The 27,983-nt window shown below is 46.1% G+C and overlaps 2 protein-coding genes across 2 annotated transcripts in view; one reads left to right on the top strand and one right to left on the bottom strand.

The window, feature by feature from the left end:
- LOC117604614 (cell adhesion molecule 3-like) overlaps positions 1-27,983 on the top strand; it is a 107,218-nt gene that overhangs the window by 9,530 nt on the left and 69,705 nt on the right. Inside the window, exon 5 of the mRNA XM_034324902.2 lies at positions 12,956-13,081. The gene's annotated coding sequence lies outside the window, so the exon portion shown is untranslated. The remainder of the gene's footprint in view (positions 1-12,955; positions 13,082-27,983) is intronic.
- The window catches only part of Lar (tyrosine-protein phosphatase Lar), a 211,325-nt gene that overhangs the window by 170,838 nt on the left and 12,504 nt on the right, over positions 1-27,983 (bottom strand). The gene's annotated exons all lie outside the window — the stretch shown is intronic.

Genomic DNA, 27,983 nt, shown 5'->3' with positions numbered 1-27,983 from the left:
CGTTTCGTGCTCGTCACGGTGCTCCAGTTACCTAGAAATTATTATCACTTTTAGTCGGGATAAATCTATACTTGGAATCGTTTTGATCGACGAGACTGGGTAACGATGTTAACCGTAATTTGTAATTAATTTATTAAAGATGATCCTATCGTTTACTTGGTACCACGACGAGGTTAAACGTATATTTCGTTTGCAAACAACGAACCTTTGATTCCGAATGTTGTATATCGCGTTTGCGATCCTCTACAGCCTTTCGATCTGGCAAAAATGGTTCCACCCTCGCCGATTACATTCCCGGTTTCATCTCATTGCACGATATTTCGTGAAATGCTTTCGGATTACGGGCCATGTGTTTCGACAAAGGTACTAATAAAAGCATATCGAGTACGATACACCCGAGCAGCACACTGGTACACGTATTTTTCAGTCTTGTTTCGTTTAATCGATAATACGTTACGCGATTTAATTTTTGCAAACGAATCGAGACGTCGCGACGCGTTGGTAACCGGGCTACCGTATTTAGGCCAGGTTATTCGAATACCTGCTTTACGGTGTCTAGAAAGAATAGTAGCGGGTAGAACGAGTAGCCTACAGCGACGAGAGAATAAAAGGGGAAGACACTGAAACGACGTCTATTCTAAGGGTGTCTGGTACGATGACAAAATTTTCCACGACGTTATCCGTTTTTTTCTTTTCTCTCTTCCACTTGCGGTCAGGTCAACGTAAATCGGGATAAATTAAAGCGTAGTAATATGAAAAGATTATTTGGATTATTTGTCACTGTTAATACGTGCGTCAATGTTATTTTTGTCGGACGATTCATCATTTTACGGACGGTAATGAAAGACGCAGAGTATAATTCGGTATAAGCGAGGATTTATGGATAGTCGTAAATTCATACGCGTTGCACTTTTGGTAATATGAATTTTTCGCTTCAAACGTCAAATACTTTGCCCTTGTGTATTTTGATCCTTTTGATGGATAGCGATCCGTGCACGATGTCCGTTGTAATAAACACCTGAAAAGATTCACAGGTGCGGATACAGATGTAAACGATGCGCGATGAGTTTGTTACATCCCGGGAAAACTGGTTTCATCGAAATAGCCCGTTATTGTTTCCCGTCCTTTGTTGAAATTTTTGATTTCCACGAGTGAAATAGTTTGTCAGCTGAAATTTGCTATTTCGAAATGTTACGTCGCTGCAAACCAACGCGGCTTATTTGTAGCTTGGTATAAATTCTCTGACGTGGAAACCTCCTAATGTTAATTCGAAACAAAAGCACGAGCGTCGCGAGGGTCCTAGGAAGTCTAGGCAAGAGGGAACGCACAGAGTAGAGTATAGAGGCAATGCGTTAGAGTAGGTAGAGTCAGAGGCAGAAGTGGAAGCAGAGCCAGAGACAGAGGCGGTGTGGTAAAGGTAGGTAGGGAGGTATACCGGAAACGCGACGAGGATGCAGGGAATTGCGGGGTGTTGCAACGAGCTAGCGCATTCGGTACGGTAGGAGAACGGAACTGGGGTTTTGTTCGAGGGACGCGAGGGGAGCTTGCCAGAATATCCACCGCAACAAGGTGCAGTTGGGAAAAGGGAATGACAAAATGAAGGAAAAAAATAGAAGCCGCAGAATCGGCGCATAAAAGCGGACACGAACAGCCTGCAAGAGTAAATAGTAAAAAAAAAAAAAAAAGAAAAAAACGTAACTGGACCGCGAATTAGAAATTTTCAGCTTTTTCCCCTCGCTAACAATTCTGCAGCCGCATTATTCCAACCGGCGACATTGATTCGCCGTCGTTCCTTCGCTTTCAAAGTTTCGCTTCATGTTAGCTCGATCTCGGAGGGGTTTAAGGGTAAATCCGCGGGTATCGATTGTTTTAATGGTCGCGTAGGTCGTGGCGATTAACGCGTGTATCCGTCGTCACGTGTCCCGTCGAAAATAAGTATCGTCTACTGATAAATGTGCTCGGAGTATTGAGGGTGAAACATGGTTCGCTAGGTAGGAGGGGAAATTCCATTGGCCTCGCGTAGATATTTTCCTCGATTCCTCGTGAAACACGCGAGCAACCGCGTTACAGTGCCCCGCGTACCCTACACATCAGGCTTGTACGCTTGTACGCTTGTACGCGCATGGAACGAAGAGATCGCTTTATACCGCTTCGTTCTAGGTGTACCGTAAAAATGCAAAGCAGGCTTGCACGTCGGCGCATACATCAGCGTACACGTGCACACGAGACAGTCGTGCCGCCAGCGGCGTCGCTACCACGGGACTTGAACGTAGACGAGGAGGGGTTCGTTTACCCCGCACAACCACTCCGTTATCAACTCGCCCCGATATTATCGACAAAACGCAATTTTCTCCGCTGCGCCGCAATTTGACGTTAGCTTTTCTACCTACTTACGTCTTTTTCACTTTGTCCCCGAACCTTCTTTTTCTCATCGCGTTCCCTTACCAAAGATCCGATCGATCGTCCGAAATCACAGCACTTTGATTGACCATTAAATATTCTAACGAAATGAACGCCTCCGGTCCTAATACGGTCAATTATTTTTGGATCACGATTTTCAATCTCGTCATTCATAATACAATAGATTTCCTCTAAGAACCTCTTTTAACGCGCTTAGCGACGTGCTCGGTTATTCAAAATAGTCTTCTTCTTTCGTGTACTTTCTCGATTTTGCAGTAAGAAGCACAAAGTCGCCGGCTCGCAGAGGCAGAAGCAACGCTTTGAATCTGCAAGTATGGCCTTTGATCGTCGGTAGGAATTGTATAGGTAAAGTCGGTTCTTCAACGACCAGAAAACCTGACAAAGTACCTCGTTCAACTTCCTCTCCCTTCGACTTTCATTCAGTTGGTCAAACGACCGCGACCGGCCAAACCGCGTTTCGATCTCCTTCTTGCAATCTCGTTGTTACTTGATCTTACGTTTGAATCGCGTTTCGCGACTTTTCGCGAATTTAAAGAGCGTATTAGCGAATTTACGAAGACGTCTGTAGAAAAGAGTTTGACAGGAGCGTTGTAGCCACATAGGAGGTTTTGTCTAGGCAAAGACCGTGCAGCTAGTTTCGTTCGAATATAGGCAAAGGCAGACGTGGAAAATGAAGGGGTATCGAAGATCCCATAGGAAATCGTCGGGAATACCAGCCTCTGTTCCAGTCTGACGGAACAAAGCCGGCATAATGGGTGTGCTGGTGCACACGCAGCAACCGCTTTAGAATTTAGCTCGCGATGCTACTTCAACCTCCTCCTCGGTTATTCTTGCTACGGTGTGTTGCTTATATAGCGTATCTCTTCTCTCTGCTTTCTACCTACCCCTGCATTCGACCAACTACGAAGAAGACCGTTGCTTGCAGTAAATTAGCAATGTTAAATCAAACGACGCTACTTTGGATCTGTATCCGTTTTCCCGAAAGATTGCTCTTTTGCATAAATTCAAAGATCCGCGATGAAACGCGAAACGAACACCGCTTTCTATTTTCTTCGCGTTACGTTTACCTAAAGCTTGTAAACTTATTCGGGGGGGGGGATTATTGTTGTAGATCTCGTAAAGGCGGGTAAATTCGATCGAGTCGCTCTAAAATCACAGACTCGAGAACGATCCTAGAATACGGATGAAAAATGGGCACCGAACGCGTTTACTTTCGGTGTCCAAGTATGCAGAGCACTTTTCCATCTTGTGGAAACGCTATAGAGAATTACGAAAAGAAATGGTGAAAGAAGGAAAGAATGGCGTTTCGCGGTTTCACGCTGAAAATTGCCAGTAAAAGAAAGCCGATAAAATGTAGGTACGTCGATACGGAAACGGAAGGAAGGGTACGTATACCGATGGACGTACGTACTGCGAAAGCTTGGAATACCATATGGTTTGAATCCCACCAAGATTTTATATTGCAATCGCTCCTACGGTCTCGATCACTTTTATCTAGAGCAATTCGTAGCCGTGCTACTTTTACTCGAATCCCCATTGGTCGCTCGGCTCTCCTTTCTTCTTTTCCCCCTTTTTCCACTTTTTCTCTTTGCTCGACCTGAATCATCTTTTCGTGTGTGCCGATACTTCTGCCTCGGAAACAGTTACGAATCGCTGTTTCGTTCGTCTCTTCTGTTAGTGTTGGTTTTTAAAACGTTCCCCCTTACCATTTTCCACGCTGGATTGATACGCCTGGACCAAAACTATTCATCATACGAAAACGATACGCGTCCGCCCCGGCGCGTTACTCGATTTTGCTTTCGCGTCGTTTTTAACGTTACACCTGGCAATACCGTTTGTCGAACGTTCGAAACGTCGGCGTCGCATTCTGTACATCGATTCGATCTCAACCGAAATCGAGTATGCGCTATTTAGTTCTTGAGCATCCTTTATTTCGTTAGATTAAAGGCGGAATATGGTAAATCGTGTTTATCGTGGTTTAACCGAACTTTCGTTTGCCGGTAATAATGGTTTGGTTAGCGTACTTTGATATTCGAATAGCGTTGGCTGAAATATAGAATATTCGATGAAAGTTTTAGTCGAACCCGATATAACTTTCTACGGCTCTGTTGCTCGCTGTTCAACAGCGTTTGATATTCCCTGACGCGAAGTAATCGAAATTACGCGTTCCTCTCTCTCTCGAGTTTTCTAGTTATACACCGTCGCAAACGTTTCGACGCTATTTTCATTACAAGCCTGAATTTTATCGGTGGCAAATCATCGAAATTAATAGCTGGCCAAGAGAAGAGAAAAACGAATTTCAAGGATGCTTTGCCTGTTAGCGTAATTTCGAAAAAGGTGACAGCGAACCGTGAAGAATAAATAGGCTAGAAAGAGGTGAGGTAAAAGGTAGCGGAAAGAGATGCCGGGAGTGGAAAGAAGGGAAGACGACCTGGCCCGAGGAGCTGACTTTTATTTTTCCTCCAGTGTCGTCTCTTCTTCGAGTGCTGGCTCTGCACCGAAACAAGACTGGAAGGGAACTCTGTGTGTTCCTAGCACGATTTCTTCAAGTATCTCAACTCTTTTCTTCCTTCCCGTTCCGGGTCTGCCGACCCTCTGTTCTCTGTTTTTCCCTTCGCTCCGTCTCTCATAGATGAGTTGCTTGCTTTATTTTCCTTGCGACGCGACGTCCGTTCATGGAAATAAATCAGCCGCCACCGATGTTTCCTCGCTTGCTCATCTTTTTCCACAACGACTAGAGCCAGTTTCTGAGATTACGTTAAATCGGATAGTATTTCGACGGAACGAAGCTCTTTCGCTGGCTCGTGTAAACGGGCAAAGTCGAAATAATTCCATTTTTCCCTTAGCATGCAATTTCGATATTTTAACTCGAAGAGATATTAAAAAATTTCCACGATAAAATAAGACGGGACACCGGGGACGTTGCCAGAGAAACGTTGTTACATAGCTACAACGGTGCTATAAGTCAAAAGCAGTTACGACTCTATCGGACTCGGTCCTATTATTTTTCACCCTTGGTTCGTTCTTTACGAGGGAAACGGTTCGAAGGGTCTCTTTACGAGAAGATTGGTTACGGAAAATGTTCCGGCAGATCGGGCGGTAGCAAAGATATGAAATCCGTACCAATTCCCGAGAGATTTTCGATTCCTCCTCTCAATAAATGCATTTTGTCTTCGTGCTCGAACAGGCTCCGCCAGTAGGTCGCAAGCTAGTCGATTTTCAAAGGTGCAAAAGTGGGTTAATGTTCTCGACGTACCTCCGAAGGAAATTATTCGAACGGATCGAAATATTCGACCGCGACGAGACGTATCTAATTGAGAAAAAAAAACAACGATTCCGCCACGGAACGGAGTAAGAGTAATCGCCGAGACGTTTTCGCGGGGCAAAGAAACGAATGGAAGCTTAAGAGTAAGAGGGAAAAACCGGAAGCAGAAAGAGGCGGATAACAGCGAGACGGTGAATTTTATCTTTTCTGCAACCTTGGCACGAACAACCCTCTGGTATGTCCAGAGGCGTTCCATAGAGCGTTCCTCTTGCCTTGAGACTTGAGAGTCGTTGGATGACGACGAACGGTAGACGAAATCCGAAGAAACCGGCACCGTTCACGCTTTAAACGGAACAAGAAGAAATAAATTCATCATCTAAACGAAAGGTGTCCTCCTTAACTGACTTAAGTCATCGTCATCATTGTAACGATGGTCGTAACGCGATAACAGTTTCGAGTCACATCACCCCCGGGATTCGCCGAAACTTTTGGTATATTCGACAAATTAGTTTCCCCGGCGTAATTTGCTCGATCAAACTTTTCTATTCCAAGTTTCACCGTGTCGGTACGATCGATTTTTCTTCGCTTCATTCCGTCCGGAGGAGGAAAGTTTAATCGTAGTTTAGAGTAACAGCGGAAACGAAGACTGTTACGCACAGGAATTGCGAAACGATACACAACGACGTTACGCTGTCGTTCGAACCCCCTGCTACCCTTTTCGTGTCGATAACGATAGCGAATATTGTCCGGAAAGGAATGTTACAAGCATTAAACACGATCGTTCGTTAAATGATTTATTATGAAACGAAAACGCAAGACATTTCCGTAGAATGCGTCGCAATAAATCAAACGTTCTTTTTGTTCCTTTTCATTTCGATCACGAATTTCTCGATGCGCAACCGAAACGCGTTGAGCTTTTACGAATTGATGGTTTCCAGCCCGTCCAGTCTCGTAAAACGTGCGCGACTCTTCAATTCCTCGCATCACCTATATTCCTCTGTTCCATATCAATGCTTTCAATTTATTCCTTTTCATCGCGTTACGTCAGGCTAGAAAATATAATCATTCTAATAACACAGATTGCAATTAGACCGTGTCACAATTTCCATTCGCAATCGGCGCTTTCCTTTTTCTACATAACGCGAATCCGGCAGCTGAATGCGTCGCGTCGCTTCGTGTCGAACGATAATCATATACCTTCGTTGCTTGTAATTATTATCGTCGTTACAGAGGGACCGGTGTAACGGTGTTATCGGTCGCGCGTGTTTCCGAGATATTATGTTTTCCAGCAATAAACGGGAAACATTCCGGGGATTATTGTATGCGAACCGTAGCTTACGGTTTATCAAGAAACTACCGTAAAGGATTACGCTTTCAATTCTAGTCGGCCGACTAAACGACGCACACTTTTACCTTCCGAATTTCCTTCTTTCTTTTTGATAATTTCTTCTTTTTCGTTTGCCGTTTAATCGCGTTTAACAGATGAATTAAGAGTGTCGCGTAAAGTTGAAGTCTCATTCAGTCTCGTCTTAGGTAGTTGGGAGCAACGATGCGAGTACATCAAACCAGACTGTTGGTTCAGTACCCTCGGAGATACCTAATCCTTTTCCATTGCTCTCTCGAACCGCCACGTCTCGAAGCAGCCAGCGGGCACTGTCTCCGATACCTCTGGCGTTTCCGGTGCACCGTTGCGCATCCACCTGTCTTGCCAACGCTCCTCTCTATCTACTGCCAACTCGAGCCAGCTTTGTTGCGTGGAATTCTCACTGGTATTGCCTCGCTAGTTCCCTATACACTATACAATAAGAAGAGCAGAGGATTCCTCGGTGTTCCTTTGCCTGTTTCGTTCCTCCGGGAAAAGCCTCGACGTCCTTTAGGCTTACCTTCTCGTCCCAAAACGGAAACCCTCCGCCGAATCTTTGCTCCGCATCGCGCCATCCCGCTATCGTATCGCATCGTCACACACGATCATGCAACTTAACTAGATTCTTCTTTACCTTTCGCTCTACCCACTTTTCTCTCGGTACACAATCGCGAAGCTTTGCTTTCAAGACAGTTCCCTCTTCGTCTCGAAAGAAATTCGAGTGTATCGAGAAACAGTCTGTAATCGCGAGTATTAGCATTTTAAAGTTCCTTCTGCAAACAGAGAGACGAGCGTCGAGGGAACACTACGGGATTCTACGATTCTTATTCGCATTCGTATGTCAACATGAAATGGTGACCCCGTACAGAAGGAGGGATTTTTATTCGATGCCGTGCTTTTGTGCGTGGCAGCTCGTCGCGTGTCTTTAACGAAAGATGCGAAATGCGTCTCGGGATTTGTCAAGTATTCTTAAAATTTCGACGCTCCCGATCGGGAATCTACTTTGGCGCGATGTAAGGAAACAAGAACGGATCGAAAGAGCCGATAGTATGCGAGCGGGACACGTCAGGAAGGGAAGAAATCGAAAAAAGAGGGTGAAAACATTTTCGCTTAAAACTTTCAACGAAAAAGTTACTTCGATACAAATATAATGGAAATTGCGAACAACGCGTTCAACTTTGAGAAACTCGAAGGGAGGGAAATGGAGTTTACCGCTTGCAAAATTTAAGGCGCGAAATTCTATAAAAGATTGAAAACGTCAAAGGTACGGGCAACTTTTAACTTGATTAACGAAAACGTTTTAATCCGCGAAATTGAAAAGTATTATTTGTGTTCATAAATGCGACGACGACAATGACCGAGCGGGAAAATGTTTATTTGGCTGCGTTCTAAATTGAACGATATAGGACCACGGTTTTGCTGACGGTGCAACAATTTTTCAGCTTCGTTTAATGAGCACAATTTGAGCCAAGAAAATTTATCGCTCGTTCGATATTTTTTGTAACGTACATCGGGAAAAGAGAACAAAGTTTCAAGGTAACCGCAGTAACCGTGTTCAGGGTACTCGACGACTGGTTTGGAAAAGTTCCAGGGAAAATTATCGCGATCCATTGCGAGGCATTCCTAGCAAATAGATATCCTTTGCACGAACCCTCGAAACTATAAAAGACCCGAATTTACGGCGTAAGTGTTTCGATAGGATCGTGCTAAATCATCGATCGTCGATTCGTATTCGCGAATAAGGGGGAAGAACAGGTATTTAGAAAGACTAGTCGAACGTAGTATAATTAATGACAAGAAGAGCCAACATCCGACGTCTACCGATATTAATAGCTCCAAGGAATAAGGGTATAAGTTTGTTAGTCGTGCGACAACTCGGAAGACTAATGACCAAACTTTTGTCTCGGTCCCGTTGATGTGCTAGACCGGTGTGTGTTGTCTCGACAAATAACGCTCGATTAACCGCGAGAGACGTTCGAATTGGTGTATATCTACCGTACACGGTTTGCGTTCGATATCGTTGCACGAAAAAAGTCACAAACAGTTGTGAAAACGCCGCACCGCACCGCACCGCTGTGAAACTCTTTCTCCGTTAAAGTTTCGGTGTTCGTTTCAACGAACTGTATCCTATCAGATATATCCAGTCGAAAAATTATAACGGTTAACTGGAAAGAAAGTAAAAAAAAAAAAAAGAAGAAAAAAGGCGGAGGGAAACAGTCGAGTAGTCGGTCGTAATACTCGCAAACCTCTCACGACAATTATTGGGGTAAAGTCGTCAAATGGCTTTCCTTCGCTCGACCGATCTCGGCTCGTTCCGACTCCAGGGAGGAGAAAAATCATTTAGCCCGCTTCCTGAACACGACGGAGAGAGATAGAAAAAGATGGCGGCCCATTGGCAGAACGTAATTGGTGGCATCTGTGACCTACTGTTCCACGAAATTGATTCAAGTCTCGAGCCGGAGAATCGGGGCTAATGGGAACGGGTAACGAATCTCCGGCAGGAAAATCCCTAGGATTTTTCTCTTGCGCGGCAAAAGTGACGTTCGCATACTCTTTACGCTCGATTAACGATTTTTCGATTACAACGAATACGTTTCGATCGGATATCGATGGGAACCGACTGTCCTTACCCCTCTGATCGTGAGTAATTTTATCAATTTGTAATGTTAATCTCTCTCCTCCTGTTCCTGCTCCTTTTTCAATCGGTAAATGCTCTTCTTCGTCGTGATTATTCATCTGACAGAAAAGAAAGGATGCGAGTTCTTCGATATTACGATTCAATATTGCTAGAGAGTTATCAGATGCGTCGCGAACGTATAATAAGATGCAATAAATCTGATGCAAATCCCTTCCATTCATTCTTTTTCGGTCTAATTTGAACGCATTCTTCGATTATTCGTTTCCTCGCTGGCGAGGAGGAAGCGTTGAAATAGGAGGGTTGGAAGGATCGTGAAAGAAGCATTCGTGTCGGGCGACGATGGCGAAGAAGGTGGAAGGATGCCTAGCTCCCTATTAAATATGCCTCGGAAAATTAGATTTGAAATTCTTATTTTTCCGCGCGCTGCTTCCAGTTCTTCCGCTTCAACGTTCTCGAGTGCTCACCACTCTCCGTCTTCTTTGTTCCTTTTTCCCCGGTAAGCTCCACGTACCAGAGAAAAGATACGTTCAAGCCCGAGGCTAAATACCTGTGTCAGCATTGTTAAGGTAGCAGATATGGCTAACCTAATAGTCTTAAATTTTTACGTTATGTACCTACCGCTCGTGGAACTTTCGTTCCCATCTACCCCTGTCCTGCCAGGCTTTTTCTCTGTTTCATCTTTTCGCGTTCTTTCGCTTCGGGCCTCTGACGTTCGAAGTTTAACCGAAGCGTTAACCCGTCGTTGCGGATCGCGCCTGCTTTTCCTTACTTTTCTTTTCTCTCCACTCCTTTGGCTGTTAGAGGTCGAAAATCGACTAAACGGTACCTATCAACTTTGCACCCTTTTGCCCATTCTGCGCAGAGTCGCTAATGTTTTCGAAAGTTGAAGTTACAAAGTTGTCTCGTTACCATGTCGTAATTAGCGAACGTTAGTCGCCGTGCTCATATTCGGTTCAACTGCTCAAAGGACTCGTTAACGAGGGTCGTTTTATATTTCGATAGAACGTTATGCTCTTCGTCGGTTTCCCTTTTCTGAGATACGCTCCCGTCGTCGGAGGCTCCGTAATTCATTAGATAGTTGTGCAACATACACCGGCCGCATCGATAATCGAACTTAGTTAGCTGGTGTTTGAAACAATCGGATACGCTACCTTTTCTCAGCGGTGATCCGCCATTCAAGTAACATCCTGCCGTCGAATTTCCGTCGCAGTCGGCGACAAGAGGTTGAATAAGAAGAATAAATTATCTTGATAACTATCTCGTAGCCATTCGACGTTCGAACGCGATTAAACTTTGGGTGGGGCAAAGTTTCCGGTAATTTGCAGCTGCGGAAATTCCGCGTCCCCAATTATCGGAAGATCCTGCTTTCCGTTCCTCCTTCAGTTTTCTCGTTTTTCTCGTTTTTATCCGCTTGTGGAAACGGCCGGTAGAGAAGGCCAGGAGGAGAAAGGGAAGAAAGTCGGCTCGGCGAGACACCTTTAACGCGGAATGTCGCCTGAATTACGGCCCTCCTTATGGCTTGCCCGCGTGCACCGTTTCTAGACAAACGAGCAAGCAGAAGCCGCGAGCGCGAATTTCTTTGCGAATTCCGTCGGAATTCCGGTGCCAACCGGCACCACGGCCGGTTTTTCCTCTGCCGCCGCGTTCTCTCGCTGTTACTCTTGCCCGAGCTAGGTGAAAAGTAGCTGAGAGCGAAATTCTCCGTTTTGCCCTTCTATTTTTCTGGAATTTCGGTAGGTAAAATGAACACGGGCCAAGTCTTTCTCCCGCCTCGTTAATACCGCTTATTCGGCCAATTCTTTCTCTTTGCTTCCTCTTAATGAACTCGTCGTTTCCTCTTTCTTAGGCCGTTAAACGATAGTCACGCGTGCTCTTGATTAATTCCGCGCAAGGTGTTCGACGCGCTCGGGCGTCGTCTAACGAAGGAGAACTAATCGTTGTTCCCTCGGTTAGATACTCTCCGTTCTCCTCTTCCTTTCGCTTCTTGCTCCGTTGAAGCGAAAAGTCTGAAAAACGATTGGTTGTGTTCGCATGGAAAGACCGATAGCGTGGATCCGCGAAGCGGTGAACGAGTGCGGCGCGGCGGAAAGGAGGAAACGAGAAACGACGAGGTTGGGCGCGGCCCGAAATCCATGGAAAACGGGGCAACGACCAGATATCGGATGCCGAAATGAAAACGGAACGCGAATGCATCGACGAGAAAGAGGCGCTGAAAAAAAGGGTAGCACGAACCACGAGAAAACGTATCGACAATACGTAAACCCGGCACGAAAATGATTTTGTGGGCCAACGATGAAACGTCCGCGTTCTGCTCGTTAAACGATTACTACCGACAGACTTTTTCTGTCTGGAAGAATGAAACGATGCACCGATGCACCGATGCAACGATGCAACGATGCGCGTAACTGATACAACAAAACCATCGACAATCGACTGGATGTCACGAGAAACTTTTACGTTGCCTCCTATCGAATAAAAAAAACTTTGCCAATTCGTACAACCTGTCGTACAACTTTGTTTCCTAATAGAATCATGAAAGCGCATCTAAATTACAGTTCAACTCGTTCATTTTCATTCGCTGAAGAATCTTAATCTAATATCGAGGTCACGGTTTTTATTAGCTAATTGTATTATTGTACCAACGTACTCCATAAATTTATTAAGAAGTTTTTCTTAATATTTTGCAAGAGAAAGAGAAGCAATTTTAATCAAGCTCGGCAAATATCGTGTAATATGATTTAAGAAACGAGTTGCCGAGTAAAGTTACACGATTTTCCGATTGGTCTTCGATGTTGCGCGCATTTTACGTCTTACCAGTCGGGTAGCAAAGTCGTTGCTTTTCTTTTCTACCCTTTCTTGTCTTTTTTCGCGGCGAAAGAACGACAAGAACGACGAAGGCTCGCGGAAAATTGGTTTCTCGGACCGAAAGCAAATCGAGAGAGGACGCGCGGAGCCGAGTTTTTACTCGAGTGGGCGAAGAAGAACTTTAGCAAGCCGTCTTTTCTGGGCGAACGTTCATCAACCCGAAGAGACGAGGAATGCTAGAAAAGTAGCAGTCTTGTATTAGCTTTTACCTACTCTTCGCGTTTCATTTCCCTTCTTCGCGCTTCAGTAGGGAAAATCTATTTAACTTAACCGTTGCGCCACCTCTTTGGTTATTTTCATGAAAAACCAATCAAAGTTTTGCATTTGATAAAATTTTATCCGTCGACGGTTTTCACGTTCGTTCGACGAGTTCTCAATTTTCTCAATTTTCTCATTTTAACAGACCGCCGGACTGGTTTCACCGATTCCAGCTTACAGCCACTGCCACGAGTTCCAGCCGGACGTTATCGCAGCCACTCGAATCCACTTCACCACCTTCCTTCCGAGTATCCATCGCCTAAAAGTTCAGGTCAGTGTGAAACTTTGTAAATTTTAAGCGATTTCGAGTGTCGGATCCCTTTGAATTTTAATCCCCGTACTTTCAACGGTGCTCCGTACGCTACGCTAGAAAAAAAGTGCTTATCCCTTTGGGACGAGGCTGCGTTTAAAATCCAATCTCTGATCCTATTCACTTTTATCTTTTATCCCATCATTTTCTCCACGCGTGCCCATTATTGTTTCGTGCCGTTATTAAAATTAATTGTTGATCCAACTCGTTCACATTATTAGCGAAACACGAGCATAATTTTCAGCTCCGCGTCCGTTAATTTATACGTAACAGCGAACATTTTATCAACTATTTTGCAGTTAAATGTTTAAATATTGAACCGTAGAAGCGAGTTCGGTCGATTCTCTCGATATACCCGGAGAGACATTGTGGAATTTTCACGTATCGTGAAAACAGGAAAACGAATACAGTTTTTTTCCAGTAGCTTTTCTTTGTAACCGTCTCTTTCCAAGTAGCTGGTCTGGAAAGAGGTTTTCGTGCATAGGGATTAACGAGAAGTACAAACTGAAATACGCGCACATACATTCGCGACACCGCATGCATATATGGAGGTAGTAACTAAACGAGCATCAACCTCGGTTATTGGTTCATTGATTTTTGCATCAGGCCGCAGCCTGGGTTCGTGAAATTGCAAATATCGATACTCGATGACGGCCTTCCGGGCAAACAAAGCCGATAATCCGTTCTTTCAGTCTTGTCTTCCTCCCTCTACCCTCTATACCTTTCTTCGTTCTTCTTGATTTTCACTCCACGTCTTTCCCTCTTCATTGTTTCTCAACGCAAGCTTGCCTATCCGAAAGATATCATTGTTCGCATTCTTATCGTTACTCGACAGAGAAGAATGCAAATCTTGCCCTACGTTCCCCTCTTTAGACAACTAGGACTATAAAAAATCTAAGATTCGCTCAAGATTAAAGTCCCAAGAAATTTCGCTTGGAAAAACTCGCATCGAGTTCCATTCGAATTTAATTTAATTGAATCATGGCCTTTCTCCTCCGTTCTGCCATGATCGATTTCGTCCGTGTAACCGCGTTGCTTCGTTCGTTAAAAGCTAAGCGAGAAATGTTATACCTTCCTCTTTACATCGTGAGACCACTACCAGCGAATGCTAACAGGAGCTGAACTGCTACGAAATCGCTTGACCGCAGAAGCGCGGATGATTCGGTCTGACGGAGACTACGATTGGTTTCCGGGGCTCAGCGCCTCCGCCGGAAGTCACGCTAACTGTTACCAGCACGCCACACCGTCGTAATCCTCGGAACTTGGTTTAACGAATTAAGGCTCATCTCGTTTCGTGGTTAACGCGAACTATGATAGCCTACTTTGCTCCATTGATCAGCGAAAACGTTTTATTTTTATCTTCCTGGAAAGAAGAAATTTTTGTCATATTTCGATACCAAGGGATTTCTTCGTTCGCAACGATTTATGAAATCTTCACCAATCTCTTCCACCTGTCTGTCTATCTTTTTACTTTTCCCTTTTTCCCTTGAAAAGCTTCTGAGCTCTTGTTAGAGATGTGAAAGATTGGATGTGTCATCGTCGAAACGAGGGTCGACCTTTGAGTTGACGGGATTTTCGGTGGCAAACCACGACAAACAGGCCCCGATCCTTTCTGACCGCTAATCCATAGGTAGCGTTCCGACTTTCTTGGACGTGGTCCGCGTCTTGCAACGCCAGGCCATTCACCTCCGAACGAGCATGTCTGCGTGATCTATCCTTCTATAGATCGTCGCGATGTCCCATAAATCAGATGCCATTACACAAACGGGATTCATTTCGAACGAAACGTTCGCTCGGAAAATCAATTACCACCCGCGTTTTCGCTTCCGTCGAATGGAACGTTAGAAAAGAGAAGGGGAGGGATAAAAAAAGAAAGAAAAGCCGAGGAAACTGCGGGCGGATACGGTGCGAAAGATTCATCTGAAAATGGGAAAAGTAGCCAGCAAAGTTTTTACCAATGTATACGTTTTCCAATGTTACCGCGGCGTCCTCTATCCGTCTTGTCGTCGGATGGCAAGGTGGAAGGAGAAACTTTTGCAGCATCTCTGGCGCCGCCATGGCGAAAGCATTTCTTCTCTCCCTATCTTTCCTCCTCTTACGGCCGTTCACTTTCAGCTTAGTTAGCGAAACGCAATCTCCTTCGTTGTTCCAGTAATGAGACGAAACGATAAAGTGGCAGACTTTGAAAGTTTATCGGTGCTCGAAAGGTAACCGCTCGGCGTCCGTATATTTTTTGAGTATCCGAGACACGATGGAAAAAATACGGCTGCCCGAGAAAGCATTAAAAACGGCCATTGCGAAAACTGAAACGGATTTTCTTAAACGGCACGATTCTCCTAGGAAGGTAAACAGCGATAAATGGAAAGGATATCCTTTCGCTCGCGTCCACTCCTCGTTCGGTCTCACGAATCGGCCAAACGACGGCGGCCACCCTCGAGATTTTGATTAAACTCGCTTTCGAGACTTTTCTTATTTCGCCGTACGTCATTCTTTGTTCGTTAGATTTATTGGCGGTCGATTGCGATAGTATTCCTGCAAGAAAAGCCAGCGTTCAACTCGCTCGTCTGTTATCCGGCCGTCAGTTTACCATTAGGTACACACTCTCGTGCTCGGTGAAACGATTTGCTCTACAACCCGATATCAACTCGATAGCCAATTATCGCTTTACCAGATATTTTTACTCGTCAGCAACTAAATTGGCTGGCTGCTTGGCAATTCAATTTAGAAAAGTGGTAACGCGAAGGAGGAAGATAAAAAAAGAAAGGAAAATAGACGGCTTCACGAAAACAGCATACCATTCCGGTTGACTACGATACAATAGAGAAGTGTACGTCGAGTCGACGACGATAGGGTTATAGCTTGCGCAACGCTGCTAACAGCCTCTTGTTCCACATTCAGGATTATCGTCGCAAGCACACGAGCCTTTCTTGCTTGCCAGTTGCAGCAAACATCGCCGTTTCTCTGAATGTCTTAACAGGTGGCTTATCGCGGCGTACATCGATCAAACGGAATATACAACCAGCCGGGATAATAACTAGTTGCTTTAATCGTTACACGCAAAGAAAGAAACTGACAAAACACGCGAATTAATCGAATGTGAAAAAGACACGAGTCACAGTCTACGGCGATACGGGATGTTTTATAAGAGTAAGATGACGTTGACCAGTGAGAGCATAGATAGCAGCGGTCTCAGAACGGAGAATGGTTTGCAAAGTAGATGGAATAAGCAGACGCGAAGCAAGAGGAACGAGAAAGACTAGGACGTTTGTTCGCTGGAAAGGCTATGTGATAAATAATAAAGGTGAGATCCCTCGAGTCTCGGAATCTACCTACTGTGTAGACCAACTCGAAGTAAAGTTCCTAGCTTCCTCCGTTGTATCGTCGGCAAGACTTTAACTCCAGTCGTAGGTGGATATTCCGTGACGCTTTCCCTTTTTCCTTCACATTTCGCGTGGAAGAAGAAAGTTTTTGAGACTTTTTAATGAAATTACCGCGTTGCAGCCCATAAATATTTCACGCCGACAGTACATTAGAACGGTTCGCTGTTTCTACCTAGGAAGAATCGTTTTTAGTTGGAGCTCGTATTTAATTTTGCTGACGAGCGAGTTACGGTGTAGACGACACGACGGGATTAGGTCTAAGGAATCGAGCGATAATCCAGGCTGGACGAGCGTTCTACTCGGGACGCACGATAAAGCCGGTCCCGTCTTTAAGTGGAAACGTTCGTTCAACGTCAGACGGAGCACGTAGCAGAGCACCGGTGTCAAGCTCGAGCGTAAGAGGGTGAATAATCATTTTAGCCCGTAACGAGGAAGATCTACTCGTAGCCGAGGCTCGATCCACGTTTCTACACCTTTACCTTTCGGCCAACAAAGATCTCCTTGAATTTGTCTGGCTCGAAACGACACCTGTTTCTTCCTATTAATCAGTTACACTTATACAACGTCATGTTTTACTTCGCCTCGCTTCGCGTCGCGTTGGTAACAATTCTCTTTTGTTTTTAAACATCCACGACATTCGTCAGCGTCCCAGAGAAGTTTCTTCTCTCTCGTTGCTACGTGTCCGATTATCGCGGCCGGAAATCCAACTAAATCGCAGTCATTAGCCTCGTTACTCGTGATTTTATTCGAAACGAAGGACATAATTACTGCCGCGGTCGTAAATAATCCAGCTCGTTCAGATAGCGTTATTTCGTTACGAACAATTAGACGGTGAATAACGTTGTTTCCCATAGTCAGCTAATCCTTTCGGCTGGAATCTAATACCGTTTAGTTTAATCGTTCGGGAGGAACGGAAATCGGTACGCGAAAACCCGGCTAGTTTTCAGATCAAAGTACGTTCGATTTTGCGTGAATGAATCAACCTAGTTTCGATGGCACGGAAATGGTGGTCAATTTTCGATCGATTAATAATCACTGTTGAAAATTGACTCTGCGATTCGGCTTTCACCAAAAATCGTTGATCTCCGTGAACGAAGAGGACCCGTTTCGCTCGGACAAAACCTGTCGTTTGCGTAATTTCGAGTTTTGCGTTAGCGACTGTCGTTGGTTGAAAGGTCGATAAATGTAAATCCAACCAACCATTAGCTGTCGATAGTGCGGATATATACGTTCTGAAATAATCATAACGTTTCACAATTAGCGGCTTGGCCGACGTAACGAGAGGGAGGAAAAATCGGAGAGCAGGGATGATGTCTCGCATCGCGTGGCGGTACCGTGCGTGTATTTGCTCGAGTAACAGCCGCTCGTAAATCGCGTGGATATCGCATGGGCGCGAACACAACACGGGGAATCTTTAAATGCGGAAAGATTTGTCGAGCGACTGTTTAACCCATTTCGCGAGATTTAGCGAGATTAACTTTGCTTGGTGAAAATCGATTCAGGAGAGAAGGAATAGCCCGGGTCCCGATTTCCGCTCCCTGATTCGCTCATAAAATGAATTAACGATCGTGGAAATAGATTTCGCGATCCGACTAGGACGGATATAGTTTACGGTATCTGGGAACAGCGTGGAACGACGATACGCAAACGATCAGGGATCGAAGGAGAATAGCTGGTGATTGAGGGAATACAGGGGTGGCTATCGTCGATTATAACTCACGTCGCAGTCGAACTGTCTCCCTGGGTTGCTAGCTGGCCGTTGGATGACCGGTGGATGACCGTTGGACTGGTCGGTCGGTTCGTTCGAAACGATCACCGGGCATATTAACGAACGCACTAGGGCACATAAATCATATGGGCAGAGAGGAGCAGCCAATCGGATGGCCCTGTTAGCTACGAACAGCCAATCGGAGCTTGGCTCGAACGGACGCGCACGTCGAACGAATCCCCACGTCCCGGAAATTACGTGTCCGACTCTAAACTCTGATGATTGATGAGTCGGTTGTAGCTACGTGGAAATAGTGTGCACCCGCTTTCTCCGTATCTCTTTCTCTACCTCTACCTACAACCTTTACCCCTTTCCACTAGTTTTCCTTCTCTCTTTATCTTACCAATCCCTCTTTACCTTCAAGCGATTTGCTACCCGCCGCTCGAAACCTCCTCGAGAAAACTATTCGCACGTTTGCCTCATACTTTTCTCTCCTCCCTTCTTTTCCATGCTTTCCCCGCGACTCTTCGTCACTGTCAGCCACGCGATCTATACGACAACAGGGATAACCGTTTCCGTTCGATCGGACATCGAGAAAACGAGTCGTCGCGTCGCGTCGTTTGCCCGCATAAATCGCCAGCGTGAACTTATCGATCCAATCACCGATTGCACGCTCCTCCGAGTGATTTCATCGTTAAAACAACCGCGAATGAGGAAAATAGAAACGTGGAAATGTGGAAAAACCCTTTGAAATTTCATCAACGGTGGTTAGTATCTTGACGGTTTCTCTTTGATTCGTTCGGTCGAAAATGTTCTTACGGTTAGACGAGCTGTATGCGAGCGTACCTACGGTGTACTGTCATCGAGATCAAAGCGGTTGCGAAACGAGGGGATTTTAATGCGTTTGCCAAAGCGTTTCGGCCAAAGCGGGCGTAAAGAAGTGGCGCAGAGAGAAGAGAGCATCATCGTTCGCGAAAGGGAAACGACTATTCCTTCTTCTTCTTCTTCTTCTTCTTCTTCTGATACATCTCAGGGATAGAAAAATAAAATTGCACTGTGGGGAAAGGTAAAATTTAATGCACGTTGCTCGTTCGCGCTCGACGATCAGTGGTCCTCGACGAAGCTCGTAGCATTTCCTGATCAGGGATGAAAAAGATTTGAAAGGAGAAACTCGAAACGTAATTCTTGTCTCTTAACGTTAACGCTGGAAAAATGTAAAAATTTCTCGAGCGTACCGCAAGGATTTAGGAAATCCTTGAATTCACACCGGAGCGAGAATGGAAAACAGGGCGAAGAGGTAGAGGAGGGTGGGTGAGGGAGATTATTTTTTAAATTTATTTTTCCGCGTATTAAGCTGCTCCGAGTTCCGAGTTCCGAGTTCCGAGTGAGCTGTGCCGAAGAACAAGCAAACGCGAGAAGATAACGAAGCGAGTGATAAGCTAGGATCGAGCAGGGAATATGGAACGAGGTAAAAGCGAACGGAAGAAAGAGAAGTCGGCCGAGAGGGAGAAAGATAGCTGCCGCTCTCGAAATGATTGAAAGACCGAAGAAATTGAATTCTCGCATTCGATCGTGCCAGCTCGAGTCCTCTAATTGAACGACTCCTCTTCCCCTTGTTCCTCCGTCCCCTTTCGCTTGTCAATCGCGCTCTTTTGCTCGCTTCCACTTGTACCGAGTCCCCCTTTTGCTATTTCCTTCTCTTCTCCACTCCTCTCGTCTCATTTTCTTCTCGATCGTTTAAGCGGTGCTCTTACTCCTCCATCTCTTCCTCTTCTCGAGACGACGTTCTGCCAGCCAGTAATTCGTTTATCATCAGCGTTTAACCGTGGACCGAATTAGCACCGTGAACGGCAATCCTGTGGATGAAGCAGCGAAAGAAACGACTCGTTGAGAACGTAATCAGGGTACTGGAACGACGTTTCCGTCAAAAGACCGCACAAGAACCGTGACGAAAAGGTCCGGCCAAGCTGGAATTTCGTAGCTTAATTGCGTTACTTTTTTGCGCGACGTTTACGGTTTAGCATCCGCGTTTACTAGCTCGACGAAAAGGATCGATATTGGTAGGTGTATAGGTGGCTCAACTCGCCGTTCCTCCACGTTACTTTGATATTCTTTCGAAACGAAAGGATAGTTTAGCGCGTTCTTCGTTTTCCTATTCACCGGAGAATCGTAAAGCAACGTTCGACTAGCAATAAAGCGAAGCGAGTTAAGCTATTCGTCTCGCGGCTCGCTCGGATTTCTCGCGAACCCGTAGGCTTTATCGAATTTGCACAGAAACGAGCGTGTACCAATTTCGTTGATCAAAAAATTGGCGCACCGACTGCCGTTGGAATAGTGCCAACCCAGGGTTATAAATAATAAACGAGAGACCATTGTTTTTGCATTTATAAAGCTTCGAAAATACATTCTTCTCGGCATCGGGGACGAACAAAAAACCTTGTCCCTTCGGAAAATGATGTTGCTTGCGATGAAAAATTAAGCTTTCTCCGTTTGAAATTTTCATAATACTCTCCGCCGTTCATGGAAATCCACGGAACCGTGTAAAAACAGAGGGAGGAGACGAACCAATAGGAAAAACAGTATCCGCTAGAGGGAGAAATTGTAAAAGTTGATCGGCTCTGCGCATCGGTTAATAAATAGCAACGGTATGCAAATAAAGTCAATCGCGCGACCGTTTGAATTTTAATTCTTCGAAATATGAAATTAAATTCGCCGCTGCAGCTACGAAACGAACGCGTACGTTTCTCGTTGCACACGTGCACACACACACACACACACACCTATGAACGATAAATCGTGTGACACCGGTACGGTATTGCCGTTACCTCGCGGCCTGTATCGAAACGCGACGGCGAACGTTGGAAAATCAAGAGGGAATCATGGGAAAATGGCGAGAAAATGAAAAGAAATAGTGAAAATCACTGGAGCGGCTCGCAGAGACTACACGGATCGTTAATCGGCAAATTTTCACCGAGTTCCCTGTTGAATAATCGCCCGAATGGTCCAGCAGCGACTAGAGGTGTAGTATATAAGAGCATCGTTCACTTCCTGTTTTGAATATCGAATTTACGAGCAAAGTTATGGGCCGCGCCCACGAAATCTTTCCCTCTGAACCGCATTTCCTTCTCCTTGTCCTCTCGGCTCTTCTCTCCTTCGTCAAGATTCTAACTTGGCCCGTAAAACTTTGGTCGGGAACTCGTCTACGAAAGGCGGACTTTCCCCTTAAGGGTTTCCAAGCGAGCGAGGAATACGGCCGAGGTGTCGTAAGAACGATCGTAAGATCCACGATTCGTTTTGCATTCCGCGATATCCGTTCTTCGGTCCGGGAAAAAATCGATCGTTCGAGTGATTCGAGACGGCATCGAAGAAGATGCGCTTCGAATAGCCGATGCAAACACAACGGTCGGAAAAGAAGAGGAAAAATCGCGAGAAAAAACCTTCGTTCCTGGTTCTCTATCTCTGTTGAAAACGATGTTTCTCGTTAAGCGGAACGGGGAGGAAACGGCGAGGACAAACGAGCGCGTTGTTTTCCGGGTCCGGTCAAAACTAGAATACGAAGCTACTTACTTGCATCCCCGCGAACTAAGGAAGAGACGTCAAGGGTCCACGTTCCGCGTGCGGCATCCCCTTGCTCCCAGTAGGACTACCGATTTCATTCGACGTCGTTCACCTCGAGCTAGCCTTCATTTTCAGATCACGTACGAGCCATTGCACTAAGCTTTGCTCCTCTTACCCTCTATTTCGAAAGCACCGGATGCTCAAATCACTCTCTCTCTCCACGCTTTCCCTTCCTTTTCATTTCCTTCTTCTACGCCTTTCATTTTTTCCTTATTCCTTTGCCGTTCGACGTTTCCAACGCGAACGGATATAATTGCAAACGTGGTTCAACATGAAAACGGGAAGGTTTCTTGAAAACAAACAGAATTTTAACCATTTCGCGAAATTGACCGATGTTTCGTGGAAAGTGGCTGGCGCGAAGAACGCTTCGGCTTCGTTGTTATTTCTTCTCGGTACTCGCAGAAAAATAGAAGAAAATATCGCGAAACGATCGCGACAGAATAGAAAACGAGACTGGACGACGCGGAAGGAAATCAATAGAGTAGAAAAGCAAAAAAGCAACGACGAAGCGGCGGTCAACGACGCGCGAAACGAGTCGAGGGCGAGGTTCTTTGCTTTCGATCTTTAACGAACGTTAATTACACGCGGTTGTTTCCGCGCTTTCGTCTTTATCAAAGCGATCCGCGTGCAAACGAGAAGTTAGAAAGGAACAAGAATCGGATGACGAGATTCGTCCAATCGCAATTACGAAATCTTGTTGCGAATCGAATGTATCCGGGCCCGATTGCGAATCCATTTGGGTTGATTCGATTCGGGGCTATCGTGCGTCCTGATCGGTCGCGATTCGACAAGGTTCGGCTCTTGAATTTAATCCTATCGACGGTTCGACCAGAATCGAGCATTCTTTCGTCGATAAGGGAAGAAACGGGAAGAGGAAAGAGGGAAGAACAGAGGAAAAATTGATCGAGAGAGGAACGAGGATTGGCCGGTCACGAGTCACGAGTCACGATTTACGAAAAGGGTAAACGAGGCGACGGTGTAAGAGTGGGGTAGGTAAATAGGAGGCGGAGGCGGAGGATGAGGGTGGGAACGTGGAAACGCGTGTACACACAACAGAGGCCGTTCTCGAGCTTCTGTACGCGTATTTTGACTCACGTACGATCACCGACGAGAATATAGGGGCGCGCGAACAAACGACAACGAACGAGGCAAACGTACGTCCTCGATCGTGATTTTCGCATGCGCTTCCGCTCTGCAAACGAATCCCGTCCGAACACAGCACATTGCTACCCTGCTGCAAGACACAGAACGATGAAACAAAACGATGTCTCGTTCCCGAAGACGTCGACGACGACGACGACGACGACGACGACGACGACGACGACCGATAATAACGAAGGACGAGAGTACAGAGGAGAGCGACGACCCGAATTCCGTAACAGAAAATCTGCTGGGAAAATACACGGTTCGTCATTGTGCCGGGCGCGGCAGTTTGATAAATTGTATATGTCTACAAAATCCACTTCTCGCAGCCGTTCCCCTTTAGCCGTTTCCTCGGCAGTCTATTACTCGGCCGAGACAACCTCTCGACCGCGAGCATCGTCAGCAAGAAAAAAGGTGTCCGTGTAATAGCAGGGTGAACGCATTTGCGTTTGTCCGATCTACCGGAATATTTACCACCGATAAGAACCGCGCCTTCTTCTTCGAAACAAGGAGACCGATGCGATCGATCGGCGTGGCTTTAGCAGTAAATCTCGCGTTAAAAACGAGGCTGCCCGCGGCAATACTGGGAACTCGCACGCTCGAATTCTGCGATTAGAAAAGCAATCTCGCGGTGAAATCGCGTGTTTTCGAGTCCGCGACACGAAACTCCGCGTCTAGCGCAGATCGGATCAAGCATTTTAAACAGAGCGCGATAGCGCGAGCAATGGCTAGGGACAGATATCCGAAGCTATTCGTCGGCCGTAAATCGTGCTCACCGTTTGCTCGATCGAACGTATAATTGCGCGATCACGTTTGCCCTGTTTCCTCGCGCAAACGTCAACGGGAAGAAGTGACATGCGGAGAGAATTCGTCGATATTAACGGCAATATTTTTTTCTCCTTTTCTCTCCTATTCTTTTTTTCTTCTTTCTCCTCTTTTTTTTTTTTTTTAATCGACAAACACCCCAGTTGCGTAGAACGGTATCGGCGATACGTTGAAATTGATAAATCGCCGTTTCGCGTTGAACAGCGGCGTGCCAAAGTATAGGTATCGCGGCTACAAAGAGGGAACGTAGGATTCGAAACAGCCAACGTGTTCGGTAAATTGATCGAATCAAAAAGCTTCGAAGCCAATTGATTCGGCGCACTGGCGATTGTTTGTTCCGTCTCCTCTTTGCAATTTACCGTTCGCTGTTTTGTACCGACAAATATTTAATTCGCTGTTTCGAAATTCAGCAGAAATTCAACCCTTTTAATCGACAGATGTTGCTGAATAAGTTGAACATCGAAACGAACGATTCTGAAATTCCTTCGTTATCTTCTCTGGCGCGACAGAGGGAAGAGCGTTTCGATTAAATGCAGAGAAGGAGAAAAAATAAACAAAAGAGGGTTGTCGCGAGAGGGTACGATAAAACGGCGCATCGTGCGATACGATGTGACTTTACGTGACGCGATATAGCAGGAGGGCAGGGAACGGGGGGTAGTTTCATGGACAACGGAAATGAGACGGTCGTTCGTCCCGCGGAACCGTCGAAGGAAAAGTAGATAGGACTTTGTCGTCGGAGGGCAGGGCAAGATGACGGAAAGAAGGATGTACGGAGTTTCCTGATCGTCACGATGGCCGTTTTCGTCGGCGTTCGATCGATACCTATAATTCCGAGGAGTCGCGAACGGTAGCGATCGATAGGGCAGATTTTCAAGCTCCGTTCGGTCCGCTCGTCCGCTCCGTTTACTTCGTTTGCTCTGTCCGCTCAGTTTGGTCGGGACGGTCGCACGAAAAGAGAGACGACCAGTCGGCTTAGAACCTCGCCCGGTACTGGACGTACGACAGAGACGGAGAGGCAGTCGTCTAGATAGGTCGGTCCGCTCGAAATTTCACGTCAATCCGTGGAATTAAAAGCTCGACGAGCAAATTTAAGTTGGGAGAAGTACGAAAGAGAGATGGGGAGGGAGTTAACGGTCGTTCTCGAGGAAAATTGACAGGATAGAAAGGTTCTCTCGTCTTGGCCACCGGTAAGGAAGGGTTGAAGGGGAAGGAAGGGTGGGCGCGTGGACGCCAGAGGTGGAAGCGACGCGGCGTGGCGTCGGAAGAAGGAGCGAGGGAACCGAGAGGAAAGCGTCGGCTGGCAGATAAGATAAGGGTGAGAAATCGCGGCGCTTCTGGATGCGGTAACATTAGACCACCCCCCGACACCGTCGCCACCCGTTCCTTCTCTTCCAACCTCCAGTCTTCCTTTGCCAACGCGTTTCTCTTTGGCTTAACGTTTGAATTTCAAACTCCTACCACATCGTACGTTGTACGCGAATTCCACGTGTACGCGCGCTCTCTATCCTCACCTCGAATTCGCTCGATCGAAGATACGATGTAACGGAAGGGTTGGCTGACGATGTAACGTCGGATTAACGGCGACTGGCCGATACTAAACCATAGACCGAAGACGAATCGCCTAGATCTAGTCTTCGTCTTCGCTGCTCGACCGCGTCATCGATCCAACTTACAAGCTAGCAATACTCCTCTCCCTTCTTTCTTCACCTTTCACCCTTATTCGAGCCCTTCGAGCTGATTCGTTATAATCGTTCGGATCGTGATTTCGTTCCTTATTGCGAAACCTTCACCCGTCGTGCAAATGTACGAATATTATCGGAGTAACGAAAACCTCGCGTTCAAATTCGCTTTTTCCTTTCTTCTGTAACGTTGAATCTCGTTCGAACGAACGTCCTCGAAATTGACTCGTCGCGGTCGTTTCCGTTTTTGTTTCGTCGGACGCAATCGGATCGCAATTTTTCTCAACGAGCCTTTCTCGTCGAAACGATCGTTATCATTCATTCAACAAGATCTGCGAAGAGCGCTTTTCCCACGAAGCCAATAACATCTTTCGCACGCTTTTCTCGATAGAGTAGAAAGGTTGCCGAGGCTAAAAAGTAAAGTCTCTCCCTCGAGTAGCACTCGTTGCCGTTAAAGAGAAAATACTCTCACCGATTATCGATCCTCGACGCTTGGAAACGAGCTTCACGGTTCGTCGAGATTATCGAGGAAAATTTTCTAGTGCCGCCACGCGCTTCTTACAAGTTCACGGGGGTCGCTGTCGACGTTGCCCTCTTGTTCCTTGTCTTTTTCAACTTTGCCGCTCGGACGTTGTTGTCCCGTCCTACCGATCGGAAAAGAAACAAAAACATCCCCACGAGATTTTTTCACCTGGTTACGAATCGAATAGTACACGGTGAAAGTTGTTAGTTAGTTCGAAGAAAAAATCTAATCGAATTCTTTGCATCGTCGAACACCGTACAACTAATTACGAGGCATCGAAGGTCTCGCCATGAATATGCAATGGGCACAGCCTAGTGATTCAATGGCGCTTCGAAGCATCTTATTAGCGGGCCATTACGAAGCAACTACTAAGTAATTAGGATCGCGAAGAATCGGCCAAAATCTCGGCTCTGTTCCGATGATTTCTTTAACGTTCCACTTGAAACACGGTGGCCGGTGTGACGTCGACGAGATTATTAAAATTTCAAGGTATAAGGGTAGCGAATCGGCGACGGAAGGCCGTCGCTGGAACGATCCAAAGACGTGCATGCGAGTATGCGAGGGTAAATACATCCCATGAATTTAGGTTGGCATGCAAGCAAAACCGCAGTACTTCACGGACCGACCTGGACTCGCTTAATTATTGTCCAGCCATAGGGATGATAATCGGTTGAAATTAACGTGGCTACCTCGTCAACGAGCCACCCTAGTGAACGCAATCGTCTCTGTCGATTAAAGCGTTCCACTTGTTTTCCCGGTAAAAACCAGGGTTAAAATTCACCGGTATCTTTCCGCCGGTCCGTGCTCTCGTTTCTCTTAACTCTTAATGTTTCGTCGAGATTCAATTATCCGCGAAAGCAAAGTTGCCTTAAATTTGCAGCGGACTTTCGCCACGCCGATCCCCAAGTATAATTCGAGTAAGATATTTCTTAGACGAGCGATAAGAGCATCGAGCTCGATGGTACGAAGTACTAATGCCGTTATCCGATTTCGATAGTCGCGTTAATACGCACGGTTGACGGTTGCTCGCGACGCAACGAACGAGGATAAACGATTCGTGCTTATCGATTTCCAAGTTTCCGAAAGCAACGTTTCACAGACCTTGCGTGGATCGTGCGACGGTATTACGTGGTCGTTCAGCTACATCGACGAGCAGAAGCGCCGACCCGTATACGCTATAATAATTTAATATAATGCCAAGTATCGGGAAACTCGCAGGAGCGTAACAATAGAAGGAGACGGGTATGGTAGTCGATGGAGTCGCTGTGAAATATTCCCGATATAATACCATAGCTTCTTTCCTCTTGGCGTTTCCCGGCTTAGACCGCGCAATGACCTACCCTCGTTTCGATACCCGATTCGTTTCTTCATATTCTTCCTCTTCTCTTCCTCCAGTCTGCAGCTTACCCTCCTAGGGTTTCCTTTCCTCTCTTGACCTCCGGGTCAAAATTACACGCGTCGTCTCGACGATTAAACTTAGTCAGAACCGAGAGACCGTCGTCACGAGATATTCGTCCTTTCGAATTTCTTTACGAAACACAACTTCGTGGCTCATGTCGACGAAAAATCTGCAGATTTTTATCTGTTGTATCTTTTTCGACGACATTCTCGGGGAGTACAATGCAGGGAACGAGCGTACGCTCGAGAGTCCATCCCGGTTGAAAGCCTCGAGATTTCGCAGCTTCCAATTCGTTGCAACCGAATGAACTGTTGGAAGGAATTCGATTTGCATCGAAGTAGCTCGCGATTCGATGCGCCGACACATCGGCACGACCAACTGAGCAGCCAGAGACGAGAAGAAACGTTAACGGTACTATATTGAAGAGTAATTTTAATATTTTAAAACGAGCATTACGAGTACGCGGTATCGTTCCTCCTTATCGACGAGCACCCGATTCAACCGTACCCCCTCGCTCACACCCCCGTCCCTTTTCCCAAAGAATCGCTAAAACACGACCGGAATATTTTCAATAACGAAACCTCGTTT

Source organism: Osmia lignaria, chromosome 7, assembly GCF_051020975.1.
Source record: "Osmia lignaria lignaria isolate PbOS001 chromosome 7, iyOsmLign1, whole genome shotgun sequence".
NCBI classification, from domain to species: Eukaryota; Metazoa; Arthropoda; class Insecta; order Hymenoptera; family Megachilidae; genus Osmia; species Osmia lignaria.
Note: the sequence above shows the minus strand (reverse complement) of the source record. Positions and strands in the feature narration are given on the sequence as shown.